The 8,223-nt window shown below is 42.5% G+C and overlaps 1 protein-coding gene across 1 annotated transcript in view; it reads left to right on the top strand.

Moving 5' to 3' along the window:
* The first annotated feature begins 1,690 nt into the window (after nucleotides 1-1,690).
* Nucleotides 1,691-8,223, top strand: part of ATP10B (ATPase phospholipid transporting 10B (putative)) — a 312,037-nt gene continuing 305,504 nt past the window's right edge. Inside the window, exon 1 of the mRNA XM_068277816.1 lies at nucleotides 1,691-1,774. The gene's annotated coding sequence lies outside the window, so the exon portion shown is untranslated. The remainder of the gene's footprint in view (nucleotides 1,775-8,223) is intronic.

Raw genomic sequence — 8,223 nt, 5'->3', positions numbered from 1 at the left:
CTGATGGTAAGCCCACAATGTTCTTCTCGCATATGAGATATAAACCGGGCACAGCCCTTTCCGCTCTTAAATGAGCACAAGTGCTCCCCAATTCTGGGGAACGCAGCATGACCAAGCATCCGTGTGGACGCGAAACAGCCGCCACTAGGCCCACCGTTGTCCCCCACCTCCAACACTAGCAACCTGCTGAACAACATCTAAGGTACACAACTTTTTATGTGATCTCTCAGTAACAGTATGTATACTGTGAATATTTGCAATAAATGCACGAAGGTTATGACGGAGGGTGCATGCTTCTCTTTTTCCTTTTGTACAAGGCTGCATTTGTCACTCTGATGCAATAGCATGAAGTTCAGATGGATTAAAATAAAATATTCTCCATACCTCCACAGCCTAATGCCAATGATATTGCAGCTTCCCCATATACAGATCACATAGGAAAGTCCTACAGCTAAAGCTATAATAAATATAATATAGAAATGCGCTATTTGTAATAAATTAGGTTTCATCCAGTAATCAAGGTCTTTTAACCAGCCTGGCGGTATGGACGAGCTCAGCTCGTCCATCACCGCCGGAGGCTGCCGCTCAGGCCCTGCTGGGCCGATTTGCATGAAATAAAGTGCAGCACACGCAGCCGGCACTTTGCCAGCCGCGTGTGCTGCCTGATCGCCGCCGCTCTGCGGCGATCCGCCGCGAGCAGCGGCGAAAGAGGGTCCCCCCAGCCGCCCGAGCCCTGCGCAGCCGGAACAAATAGTTCCGGCCAGCGCTAAGGGCTGGATCGGAGGCGGCAGACGTCAGGACGTCGGCTGACGTCGATGACGTCACTCCGCTCGTCGCTATGGCGACGATCTAAGCAAAACAAGGAAGGCCGCTCATTGCGGCCTTCCTTGTTTATTCTGGGCGCCGGAGGCGATCGGAAGAACGCCTCCGGAGCGCCATCTAGTGGGCTTTCATGCAGCCAACTTTCAGTTGGCTGCATGAAATAGTTTTTTTTTTATTAAAAAAAAACCCTCCCGCAGCCTCCCTGGCGATCTTATCAGAACGCCAGGGTGGTTAAAAGCTATGACATTCCTGTGTTGCAGTTAATGGTAAAAGTGGTTGAATATTGATCAGAAAAGGTCAAATTTGCCAATGAACATTGGATGTGTGAGTGCACACTAACCCTTCCAGTTTGTGTCGGTCAATGGCCAACTGGGGTATTGGAAGTTGTACTAGATAGTGAGGTTAAGCCTGGTACACATCTTCAATTGTTATTGGCTAATGATTGGGCAATCTTACCACCTCTATGTAGTAGGAGAGTCAATAGATTTTTAATACTATGAACAGATTATGTAGGTAAAAACTCATATTACATAGATGTGGTAAAATTGGTCAGTGATTGGCCAATTAAAATTGGAGGAATGTACCAGGCTTTAACCAACGCAGAGGTGATTTTTTTTTTTCTTTCTATCCAACCTCATCAGTGTAGATTGAATTAGTGTGTGTATGTATTCATTATAGAAATTATATTTTGCGCTGTGTGTGTTGAAGATATGCATCCTCATCATCTGCTTTGAATAACAGTGATACATGCCCCAGAAAAAGGTAGAATACTCAGTGATACACCCAAGCTAAGATTACCTTTATTAGATTAATGGAAATGGGTTTTAAGACCAAAACCACTCACATTGTTATATTTTTTTTTTTAAAAGATCATAACAAAACACGGAATTACTGTGCCTGCTTCAGAAACTCTTCTAGAACGGGTTTGTCAACTGGAAAATCTGCATAAGAGGTGGGTAAAAGCTTGTCCATTCAAAACAAAGTCTACCATGTGGACAGAGGGGTTGCTAGGGTTGGTGTCACCTGGTGTGAAAACTCATGGGGCTGCATTCACTAAACAATTACCACGTTCGCTAATGCTGAAAAAAGCTGATTTTACCGACCACCTTTCCAAATTCCAATTCACTAAACCTGTTACTGCACATACAATTAGAATTATAGACTAGTGAGGTAAATTACCGACTTGTGCAGTAATTGCCCCGTGTCTGTGTGGGTTTCCTCTGGGCACTCCGGTTTCCTCCCACATCCCAAAAACGTACAGATAAGTTAATTGGCTTCACCCTAAAAATTAACCCTAGACTACGATACATACATACATCCATATGACAGTGGCAGGGAATAGACTGTGAGTCCCTCTGAAGGACAGTTAAGTGACAAGACATTATACTCTGTACAGCACTGTGGAAGATGTCTCTGATGAAGCATGGCTAGTCCCTGCGAAACAGCTGTCAGACTTGTCCTTTCCCCCACTGCTGTAAGCTTTTTGTGTCAACCCAGCCACAATAAAGGGTATTTTAGCAGCTGTGCCCATCTCCTTCCTTTCTCCTGTTTGAAATTGTGATCTACCATTGGAGCACGCTGCAGGTAAGTAGAGTGTGGCAGTATCCACCCCTGCTGCATTTTGTGCAAGTGCTTTTTTCTCTTTTCATTCGCACTGTGGAAGATGTTGGTGCTATATAAATAATAATCTAGGAAACCACAGTGTGTGCATGTGGGGAAGTACTGTACCCACCCGACCTCCGGGAGTCAGAGGGTGATCACTCTTCAATCAAAAATATTTATTTGCCGGTAAGAATGTAAAAATAAAATCTAACATACCCGCAGCAGTGGTGTACACTGCAACATTGCTGGATGGACACGTCAACTATGTATGAAACAATAAAAAAAAGTCTAAGGCCAGTGTTGGTGTTACCTTAAGGAAAACTCAACTGAGATTCAATAATTTATTATTCGAAAAAGCATAGCGCTCTTAGCTCAGCATCTCCATGGAGAGGCATGCAATATTGACCAAAAGAAGTGGTCTTAGGAACGTCTTAGGCATGTGAAACCTTTTTTAATTGAAAATGTTATTGTCCAATGATTTATAATCATTGAAACACTAGAAAATCCAGAAATTAATTTTGATTTAAACATGGAATGAAGTTAAAATAGAAAGAAAGAAAGATTGCCCATTTTAAGGGCAATTATGTTACAAGGGGTAATCTTGATGGTTAGAAGAAGAAAGGCTGGTATTACAGTTTGACTTGGCCATCGACCGGGGCGTAGATACAAATCATGGAGACCCCCAGCAAAGCTTTGATGCTCACACCCTTTCCCTTGCCTACCTTTGGTGACCCTCACAACCAGGGGGCCCATCTTGCAAGGGTCATAGAAGAAGTGTGGGCATCATAATCTTTACACCCATAACAAGAGTAGCCACAAAAGCACCTGATCTGGAGGATGGACCCCTTTATCACAGTAAAGTCGAATCCCCCCCCCCCCTCCCCACACACAATTGCAGGAGCTGCTCCCCTGTAGTTACTCACTCTAACCATCGGAAGTATGGCCAAAGAGTCCCTGTATTCATGATGTTCTTACCACTGTGAGGCCTAATGTACTATGGTTGACAAAATGTTACATTTCTCACCACTAGGTGACATCAAAGCACAGTGAGAACTGCTGATATGTGAAATATCAGCTGTGCGGTTGTAGTTGCATACAAGCATTTTGAGTGAGAACTTTTTTGTAATAAACCCCAGGCAAAAAGTTCTCGGTGTAAGTATGTGATCCTGATTGTGCTCCTATGCCACTAACCTTTCATTATTTCTTGCTATGCTGTGGTGTGACCCAGCTGACAGTTATAAACTTTTGCCACCTAATATAAATTATCAGCAATAAATTCTGGCAAAGTTTGCAAGACAACCTGTGATTTACACTCTCTATCCTTGGGGTACCCAAGTAAGTCAGTAAAGGTGTATGCAGACACCCTATGATTGTCGCCCGCAGGGTTCCGGACTCTGTTCCTCAGGCAAAAGTTCTTGCCTAAGTGCCATACAGACACATTGCGATTACGAGACTACTTCTTCATGATACATTCTGTTTCCAGGGAGTGGGGAGGAGAGACAATCCCGTGCACTTGACAATGCACAGGGGCGGCTGCGCCACCTGAGGTGAACCTCGGGCAACAAATTAGATACTACTTCTGACCACCACTGCTTGAGACCCTCCTGAAGATCATGACTGTGCTTCTCTTTATGCACGAGCCAGGCCAGTGGGGGCCAGGAGGACACAGCTTTCTGCTTCTTAGGTAAGTATCTAATTTTCTGCCTTAGGTTCGCCTTGGATACAGATATTTAAGAAGAGCCTCCGTTGGCTATGTGCCCTTTTCAGGCCAGGGCTCTCCATGTGTCATTGGTGACAAACAAGCAAGCAGGCCAGTAGGTGAAATATAAAGTTATGGACCAAACATGTAGTTATAATAAAGTCTGTTCTGTAGGTTCTGCCTGACCTACAGGAAACAGGTTTCCTGTAGGTCAGGCAGAAGATAAATTTGGGTATCAAATAGCTGTGGTTAAACATCAGGCAGAAGGCTATGACTGGCAGCAAACTGGTGAGCAGGTCAACACTAAAGGTAGCCATACACTGGTCGATTTGCCATCAGATTCGACCAATAGATCCCTCTCTGATCGAAACTGATCAGAGAGGGATCGTATGGCTACCTTTACTGCAAACCGATTGTGAACCGATTTCAGCCTGAAACCGTTATCAATCTGTTGCGGTGGTGGTGGTGCTGCCGCCGCTCCCCCCGCCCGCATGCCCGCATACATTACCTGCTCCGCCGGTGCGACTCCAGTCCCCAGGTCTCCGCTGTCTTCTGCGCTCTGGTCTCCAGGTCCAGCATGCTTTACTTCTTCCTGCCCGGCAGGAAGTTTAAACAGTAGAGCGCCCTCTACTGTTTAAACTTCCTGCCGGGCAGGAGGAACTGAAGCATGCCGGAGACCAGCGCGGACACGGAGCAGTGGTGACCGGGGGTAGTCGCGCCGGCGCAGCAGGTAATGTATTGCCGCTCTATTGCGTCGGTCGTCGGGCACTCGAACGCCACTAGCGACGCGCTCCCTACCCGCGGGCGATCGACGGTAATTTTCCGCACGGAGCGATCGACGGGATCGGACGAAATGGATCGAAATTCGGTGTGTAGCGCGAACGATTGGCAGCAGATTCGATCCCAGTGATCGAATCTGCTGTCGAAACGGCGGCAAATCGGGCCAGTGTATGGCCAGCTTAAAGATGTATAGACTGATTTTACCACTTCTATGCAGTATGAGAGCTTACCTTCACAATCTATTCATAAATCATAATCAAATTCTGTTGGATCTTGTACTACATGGAAGTGATCAAATTGGCCAATTAAGATTGAATGTGTTTGAAAGATTGAAAATCTTTGGTCGTTTTCAACATTTCCTAATTTCACAAGTTTCTAGAAACTGAATATAGTGGACACACTTGTATGTGATGTTTCAAAATGATTCCCAATAATTTCTATTAATAAAGGGCCACTATCGCGAAAATTGTAAAATTTAAAATACTTGTAAACACATTCAAATAGGAAATACGTTTCTTCCATAGTAAAAGAAGCCATAAATGAATTGATTTATACATTGATGCTGGGCAGCCTCCCTGCAGCTGTCATTTACTAAGTGCTTTTGGAAAATAAACAAAACCCTTAGAATCCCCCATGAAGAGATGGACTAGACTAAAACCTGTCGGTTCTGTCAGATTCTATGATCTACTGTAAGTGACAGCAACATAAGAGAAACGTAATTTATGGCTCATTTTACTCTAAGAAAAATGTACTTATTATTTGTTTGTGTTTACATGTATTTTACTTTTTTTCCGCAATATTGGTCCTTTAAGCCTGGGTCACTCATCCAATCTGGATTAGCCAATTTGACCACTTCCACGTAGCTTACAACGTAGCTTATAACAAGATAATTGTTAAAAGTAGCCTCAGTAGCACATATTAAGGAGGGTCGGTGAGATGCAAATAATAAATAATTCTGAGTTCATGCAGAAATATGAAAATTGTGTATGCATCTTAAGAATGGATCAAGCAAATCCCAGCAAGGTAGGATAGGCTATGTTCTTTTATTTTTATTTTTCTGCTTGAAGGAGTTAACATTTAGGGCTCATTCACACTATGTGCTGCGCTGTCAGTTTTGACGCAACGCACATAGTGTAAGATTCATATGGCAACATGAAAGTTCATAGACTTCCATGTTACCATTCACACTACAGGTGTGCGTTCCCATGTGTTACGTTGTAACGCATCTGGGATCATTGTAATGCACAACGCATACTTTTCCCCGATGGGTACAGCTGCCTATGTCTGTGCTTTAGCGTACAACAACGTGCATTCTGTGTGATTGCTGTGCGTTGGCAGCGCATGCACGAAATCGCATTTGTGCATACGTTCTGTAGTGTGGATGAGCCCTTAAGTATTCAAGTGAAAGTTTCTCTCAAGTCTGGACTAAGTTGGACTATAGCGTAACCCTCACTGATGAGCTAGAAAACTCTTTCCTGGAGTTCTGAGAGCTGGGGATAGATAAAAAAAGTAAATAATTTATTTAGTTTAGCTTCTGGAACACTGACGGACTGTGTCAGCACATGAGACAATACAACATTAAAGGGGCACTATGGCTAAAAACTGTAAAATTTAAAATATATGCAAACATATACAAATAAAAAGTACGTTTTCCCAGAGTAAAATGAGCCATAAATTACTTTTCTCCTATGTTTCTGTAATTTACAGGAGATAGTAGAAATCTTACAGAAGTGACAGGTTTTGGACTAGTCCATTTCTTCATAGGGGATTCTCAGGGATTTATTTATTTTCAAAAGCACTTAGTGAATGGCAGTTGCTCTGTCCAACTGCCAAAAAACTGTGTAGCGAGCAGGGAAGCTGGCCAGCATCATTGTTTCAGTCCTTTTTAGGGAATGTCTTTATAAAAGATAAAAGCCTTGCTGAGAATCCCCTATGAAGAGATGGACTAGTCCAAAACCTGTCACTTCTGTCAGATTTCTACTGCCTACTGTAAGTGACAGCAACATGGGAGAAAAGTAATTTATGGCTCATTTTACTCTGGAAAAAATGGACTTCTTATTTGTCTGTTTGCATATATTTTAAATTTTACAATTTTAAACATTATTGTCTTGGCTGATGTGCAGAAAATCAAACTGCAGGTTTCTAAAGAAAAATATATTTTTTTTAGAAGTAGGAGAGATGCAATTTATCTAATCTTGTTTTTTTTTTTTTTTTTTTCACCTGGGGTTTCTTATCTGTGAATTATTTTTTTTAATTATTATTATTATTACTATTCCTATTTAATCCATAGTATACTAAACAGTATTTTTCTTTTTCTATAATTAGTTTTGTTTTTTTATTATAAGGAAAGCATGCCTGTACCTTGAATGTGTGTCGTGAAATAATGTCTATATAAGATTCCAGACGACGTGTCCGGGACAAAGGGAAGTGTTGTTTTGTAAATAACTTTAATAACCCGAAGATGATGTAGACTTCGACCTTCAAACACTTTGGTGCAAAGGGAATTGTGGCCAAAGGTGTAATTGTCTGTGTTAAAGTTCATTTGGATGTTTATTCACTCTAATAACATATTGATTTGTGTCACGGGAGGTTTGCCTCTAAATGGCAATATAGCAGAGCGGGATCTCACATAATGTGCGCCGCGCTCCCGTCAGATGTGATACTTTTGCCAAACGAATTTCTTACGGATGTCTCTTTTTCACATTTGTAGCATTTTATTGCTTATTAATGCATGAGTGATGTGTTATTTATACAGAGGCAAACAATCGATGTGGTCTCTGGAGACGCGGTCACGCTTCTACGGGCCGCAAACACACACATCAATTTTACATCCATTATTTTTCTCTCTATTTTTTTATATAGCGCAAACTTGACAGCAGCCGCGAGGACAACTTGCTGGCTGCTGTAGCTTTGGGGAGAGTCTCATGATCAGCTGAGATATTCTAATTGGAGGGCCTTTACTTCATAAGGTTGAAGCTGATTGGTTAGTCATTTTGAGAAATGGCCGATCTACAATGATCTGGGCACCGACAGCTGATAAAGCGGGAAGCACATTTATCGGATGTAAAGCTCTATAGGGTGAAAGATGCCTACACAAATTCCTAGATGCGTACGTGAAATAAAGAATCCAGGAAGTTTGGACATTGTGATATAGCCAATAGTAGAATAGCAGTAGCATTTACCAGTATTTTAGTGTTAGTGTTTGTTAGTAAAATATTGTTAAAAATTACCGTTGCCCTTACTACAGCTAAACCTAACCCTACACTCACACTGAACTCACCCCTCTCCAATGCCTGATCAGGGCCGGCAATACCATAGGG

The sequence above is a fragment of the Hyperolius riggenbachi genome, chromosome 3, assembly GCF_040937935.1.
Source record: "Hyperolius riggenbachi isolate aHypRig1 chromosome 3, aHypRig1.pri, whole genome shotgun sequence".
In the NCBI taxonomy this organism is placed as follows: domain Eukaryota; kingdom Metazoa; phylum Chordata; class Amphibia; order Anura; family Hyperoliidae; genus Hyperolius; species Hyperolius riggenbachi.
This window is presented reverse-complemented; position numbering and strand designations above follow the sequence as displayed.